Source organism: Talpa occidentalis, unplaced genomic scaffold, assembly GCF_014898055.3.
Source record: "Talpa occidentalis isolate TD23 unplaced genomic scaffold, MPIMG_talOcc4v2.1 talOcc4.9, whole genome shotgun sequence".
Taxonomy (NCBI): Eukaryota; Metazoa; Chordata; class Mammalia; order Eulipotyphla; family Talpidae; genus Talpa; species Talpa occidentalis.
In genome coordinates, this window is record NW_023605305.1 from 88,806,199 (window position 1) to 88,812,828 (window position 6,630).

The window sequence follows — 6,630 nt, forward strand, 5'->3', positions numbered from 1 at the left end:
CTAAAGGAGACAAATTTATATTTTGAACTTGAGTATTTTTTTAACAAAAAGAATACGCATCTGTCACACATTTTCATAAAGAATTCAAATAATGTAAGGATGGATGAGGAGAAAACAGAATGGTTTATTTGTATGAAACAGGGGTTAATTAGTACACCAGTCTGGACATTCTGTTACCAGTTACACAGCTTTTGCTGCATAATAGACCCTGAAAGCTTAGTGGTCATTTTTTTAATCATGAATTTATACATTATTTATTTGTTTCTACTGACCTGCTTCAATCATAGTTAAAAAACTTCGGCTTGCTCATGCATCTGTCATCACCTGGTTGGTCAGCCCAGACTTGACTACAGGGGTCTACAGTGGTGCTGGCTGGGATGACTTGGCTCCAACCCACCTAGTTTTCCATCCTTTAGTCATGTAACCCACATATTTGTCATGGCAATAGCTAGTGTACAAATAAAGTTTAAATGGGCAAGCTCTTTGTAAAGCAACTACTGTTATCTTTTTTATTTTTACCCAATTGACCAGAATGATTCACAAGATCAACCTATGTTCTATGTCCAGTTTTTCAAAGGTCAAACAGACACTGAATTTTAAAGTTTGTGGTTTGGTGATCTTATTTAATTACTGTTGAAGTTTTTAAAATCTGTTTTAAATAATGAAAATATCCTCTCCACTGCAAAAATTGAACACAGATTGAGCACTAACTGATATCAAGGAATTAATGCTAATATTGTCAATGTCTACAATATCTAAGAAATGATTTGTAATTTCAGGGATGCCTACCAAAGTTTTATTGAGGATGGGCAGTGATTAGGATTTGTTTATAGTGTATTAATTCAGCCTCAAGAGAAAAAAAAAAACAAAGTAAGTATGGTCAAATCTTATTTCTTGAATCCAAGTGATATGATGGTATTTAAAAATTTTTATAGTAGCATTTTTCTAAATTTAGAAAAAATTTGTAGACAATTTCACATGTATCATTCTTATTTGACTTTCTAAAACTCAACCTTGAACTTTAACCCAGTATTCAGGGGTGTGATTTATGCACAAAAATCATCCTCAGACCTCTTTAGATCAAAATCCACTGAAAGGAAAACTTGCTTCTACATTTACATGTTGTCACAAGAGTGTAAATCTGTTTACTTTATGTTCAAATGAAATAGTAAAAGAAAAAATGAGGGGCCCTCCCTGTTGGCACAAGGGGTTAAAATGCAACTTTTGAAGCTTGCGATAGCCACTGCAGCACCAGTTCGATCCCTGGCCAGGGAGCTTACCCACATGGCACAGCAGACTTCTCCTGACTCGCCCACTGCTCCCCTCACCAGTGTATTTCAGTCGATCTACCTGTTCTGCTCCCCACTCTGTCTCTGGTGAATTCTCTTACCCCCACCCCACAACTTTGGCCTATACCCCAGTTCTTGTAAGTATACATAAATAAATCTTAAAAAAAGAGTTAAATTTTCACCTTAATGAAATTAATTCACTTAGAAAAAAGCCTTTTCTTTGTCCTTGAACTGTCAAGAGTGTGATGTATTAGCTGCCTCCTCTGTCAGGATCCTCACACACCCTTCTACCCATTTTCCCCTAATGACCTTTGGATGCCCAGAGGACAAATGTTACATATATTTATCTTATAACAGCACCTTTGTTGTTGTTGTTATTATTATTACTTGCTATATTGCCAGCACATAAGTGCATCTGACATTTGTTGAATAAGTCAATCAACATAGAGATGAATAAACACATCTGATATCTGAAAAACCCAAGGACCAAAGTTGCATCTGTATATTCCAAGCCTCAATTCTTTCAAGTACATAGAAACATTTAAAAAATATTAGAAATCTAATCTTAATTTCCAAGACATGCCCACACATATTTATAACCTGAACTACTCCATCAGTTTTACAATGGGTAAGCAGCTTGTATTTTAGTTTCATATCTAAGCTGGAGTTTGCACAACAGATCAGCTGTCTTCCTCAGTGGTATCTCCTGGTCCCCAACATACTTTCTTTCAAGTTGAACTTCCATATTTTACAATATGGGTCAGACCATATTTATTATTCTGGATTGTTCTGGTTAGAGTAAACATTGCCGTAGGGAAAGATGGAAACAATTAAATAGCCTGAGACTTTTCTAGCATAAGAATCCCCAGTCTCATTGTTATTTATCTTTTTAAGAGGAGAATGAACATGAATGTAAACAAGGAAGAGTTTTACACCTACTCTTCAAGAATGAGGAGAATGCCATGTAGACCATAAATGAAGAAACATCAATAAATAACTAACAGTGCATATCTGTCAAGGTTGAATTCATTGCTTATTAATCACAGACCAGATTTTATAATGGCTTATACTTGTTTCAAAGTCCTATTTTTCCAACCCCCAAGTTAGCAGTATTTTTCCTAATTAAATTGGATTTCTTCCAGTACACCTCAGAATAGTCACCAAGATTTATTCATCTTATTTTTATTTCCACGTGGCAAAAGTAATATAAATGGCCAGTAAAGATTTTCCCTCGGCTGTACTTAAAATTTTAACTGAATGGTTCCTCCCTGTATTAATGTAGTCCAGACACTTGACAAGATAATGCTTCTCTGATGCTGTGTATCTGATCTAACCTTTTGTCTTTGTCAAGAAAGGAAAGATTTTTCATGGTGATATTTGAGTTTAAAAGAATGTAGTTTGTCCTTGATAGCAGGGCAGGGAGTTGCAAGCAATTTGTGTGTATATATATATATATATTTAAGATTTATTTATGCATGCAAGAACTGGAATACAGGCCAGAGGTATGGGGTGGGGAAGGGTGAGAGGATTCACCAGAGATAGAGTAGGGAACAGAACATGCAGATGTACTGAAATACACTGCTGAGGGGAGCAGTGGGTGAGACAGGAGAGGTCTGCTGTGCCATGTGGGGTCGAACTCATGCTGCAGTGGCTGCGGATAGCTTCATAGTCTGTGACCTAACCCCTTGCACCACCAGGGAAGCCCTGTGTTATATTTTGGCATAACCACTTAAAGTGAAGTGTTCATTTATATAGTAGGAAGAACATGAGCTACATTTGCATTCCTAAATTTGAACAGAGAAATCAAATAAAGGTTTTAATTCCCACAAAAAATCCCAACTTGCCACATTGCTTTTGGCAGTTGCTGATTGGATTAGGCAGCTTTCATTAGTCACAGGAAGATGAAAGCCATCCTGGAATTTAATTTCATGAGTGATAGACTCAGCTGTTGTTTGTCCCTAAGCCGACTGGACTGGACTTGTTGCTCTAAGTAGTAATACTCCTTAATATTCTATTCTTACTAAAGTTCTTGTTTAATAGGAAGTTATCTACTTACAATTTCATTTATAGTTTCCAGAGAACCACTTTTGTTTTCATTCTTATACTTTCTGGGAGGAAAAAAAAAACTTAAACTCAATGCAAATTAGAACAAACCCATGCTCTTAGGGAAATAAATTTTTCCAAAGAATAAAACTAAAAATTCTTTATTTTTGCAGAACTATTTTGACACCCCTTTTCCACTCTTCTTCAGTTAACTTCAAAATATCCTTGTTTGTCTTATTTCCTTATCAATTCCGTGAGAATAAAATACTGTTGCACTAACGTAATATTAGATGCAGCATTTTTAGTGTTTTATTACAGAGTATTTTAAAGTATTAATATTAAACTGTTCATCGAAGGTGTGGTTCAAATTATATCTTTAGACTAGTGTATCATTCATTCTTATGGCTTTTAGTAATTTTTGGAGTTGTCATTGAAAAGGAAGTCACTTGACTTTTACCTACAACAGGAAGAAAAATAACTTCATATGGTATATGGTAGACATTTTCTAGAATAAGTCTACATAATGACTTAAAACAGAAACATGCATCAATCAGCAAGTCATCCTCTATAGCACACCTGCATAGGTATCATTATGTAGACTTAGTAATGTTGGCTCTTTATTGTTATACCAGATTTAAAATGATTCCTATTGTCCTGTAAATTTTCTCAATGATTAGGTTTTTCCACACACTCCCCTTTAGTATTATTGTCATGAGCTTAAAGTTTAGAACTACCAAAAAATAAAAAAAAGAGAGAGAGATTTTATTATATAAGAAAGTATTTCTAATTCCATTAACATTCTATTTAATTCCATTATTCAGTGAGATAATCATTTTGGAAATTTTAAACTATTATCTCCTATGGAAGCATTTCGTTGGCCTAAATTATAAGTTTAAATGTTGTTATTAAAGATAAACCAGGGTCTCCCTGGTGGCACAAGGGGTTAAGCACAGCACTGTGAAGCTATCCACAACATCTGCAACAAGAGTTTGATTCCTGGTCAACCAGGGAGCTACCCACATGGCACAGCAGACCTCTCCTGCCTCACCCGCTGCTCCCCTCAGCAGTGTATTTCGGTCAGTCTTCCTGTTCTGTTCCCCCTCAGTCTCTGGTGAATCCTCACACCCCCTGTGCCTCTGGCCTGTACCTTAGTTCTTTCATGCATAAATAAATAAATCTTTAAAAAAATAAAAAAAAATAAAGCTAAACCACCACAATTGAATAATATGAAGTAACATTTATGAAAATGGATTATCTAAAATCAGATTTAGAGCATCATATAATCAGCTTTGAGATACATATCATCTTGCAAAGGTTTAAACTGCAAAATATGAACATTGACCATCTTTTTTTTTTTTTATAATCACCAAAGTCCTGTTAACCTAGAATGGGAGGAAAAGGCACTGGCCTGTTCATTTGAATATTTTAACTAAAATGGAATTCTTCCATTAAAATAGCATGAAAGACGAAGTATGTCATATCTACTTTAATTTTTCTTTGGTAATTCTAAGGTATGTATTATATATATGACACATATATATATATAAATACTATATATATATATATATACACTATTTTATACCTAAAGATTTTCTTTCTGAACATTTATACTCTAAAATTGCTGCTAAGCCCTCCAGTTGATATTCCAGATACATAAGACATTGTTCTTGTGAATAATTATTCAATAAGTGATTACCATGCATATCACAGGTTGATACAATAATATAGTCTAAGGAAATGGTGGAGACCTCATGAATCATTTATTGATATTACTACTCTGTTAATATGACCCACTTTAAAATATTCTCAGTGGTCTGCTAGCCAATGTCTTTACAACTCAAGCGATAGGTCTCAATCTCCCAAGTAACACAATTCAGCTTGATAACTTAGGTTATTAGAAGTTTCTTCCTTGTGGCAAACATCTTCCCTATAGCTTCCAAATAGTAATCCTTTCACTCTTTCTCCCTAAAGACTACTCCCTAATCCTCGAGGCAGGGGTTCCTGTGTGTCATCTCATCTGTTCCCCCACCACATTGATAGGGAGGTGCGAATCCACTGCACTTTGACTGGAGGTATGGAGGAACAGAGATTACAGGCTCAGGGATCAAGTCACACAGCCATGCTTACGCTCCAGCCAGTTTAATTTCAATCCAATCTTATTTCAAGGGCACTTGCATATTCTTTTCAAAATTTAAATAGTGTCAACAAGTTCCCAGGGAAATTCATATTCAGGGGCAAGTGTGTTTTATGCCTTGGTTTTGGGGTCCATAACACAATGGCCAGCTTCCTCTGGACCATTTCTGATGGTATCATGCTTTACTTGTAAGCCTTTATTCCCTCCCTTTCTCTCCTTGTGCTCCTCTCAGCCTTCCTATAAAATATTGGTATAGCACCAACTCTGTAAGACATGAGGCATAAGTTAGTGAAAAAGACTGACATGGCCCATGTCCACCTGAGCTTTCAGACCTCTGGGGAAGTTTCTACATTTGGGTAAAGGAGGTGTTAGGGAAGCTTTTCTTAAATAAATTAGATTTCCCCACCCTTCAGCTCTAACTTAAAATTTCAATGTTATCCCAGACATCTCACTTTTAAAACTTCATTTTGGATATTATTTCCTAAATACCTTCTCTTTGTTCTCAATTCCACTTGCAAACATATCGCAGCAGTTAGGTTGGGTTTACTGTGTTGTCTACATTCATAACAACTGAGTATTTGTATCATAGCACTGACAAAAATAAATTAAAAATGAATAAATGTTGACATTTGCTTTCTTAGAAGAGTTCAAAACCTCTGGAGAGGCCATCCTTATTCATTTTTATAAATGAAGGTTTCAGTATGGTGCCTAACATAATAGTATGCACTCATTAAATGCTTTCCAGAGCTGAAATAGTAATCAACCACTCCGTAAGGTCCTTCAAACCTATCCAAGCAAGCCATCTTTCCTTTAATGTTTTGATATCTTGTCAGTCATTTGTTCCATCAATATTTATTGACTATTTACTATAAATCAATTAGAGTGGTAGACACTGAACAAGATTATTAAATTCTTTGCACCATTGAATTTACTTCTTTTCTAGGTTGGCCAGTCTATAAACATTAGAAACTCCTCTATTGGCTATTAATATTTTAGGAAATAATAACATTTTCATCATCAACTCTATAATAACTGCTCATTTACATAGATCAGAGTTTTAAAGTTCCTGATTTTGTCCTGGATTTCCCATAAGAATTGTCATTGTAGAGCCTGAATACAAATAATAAAAATGAAACAATACTATGAAAGAGAATAAAATTGAGG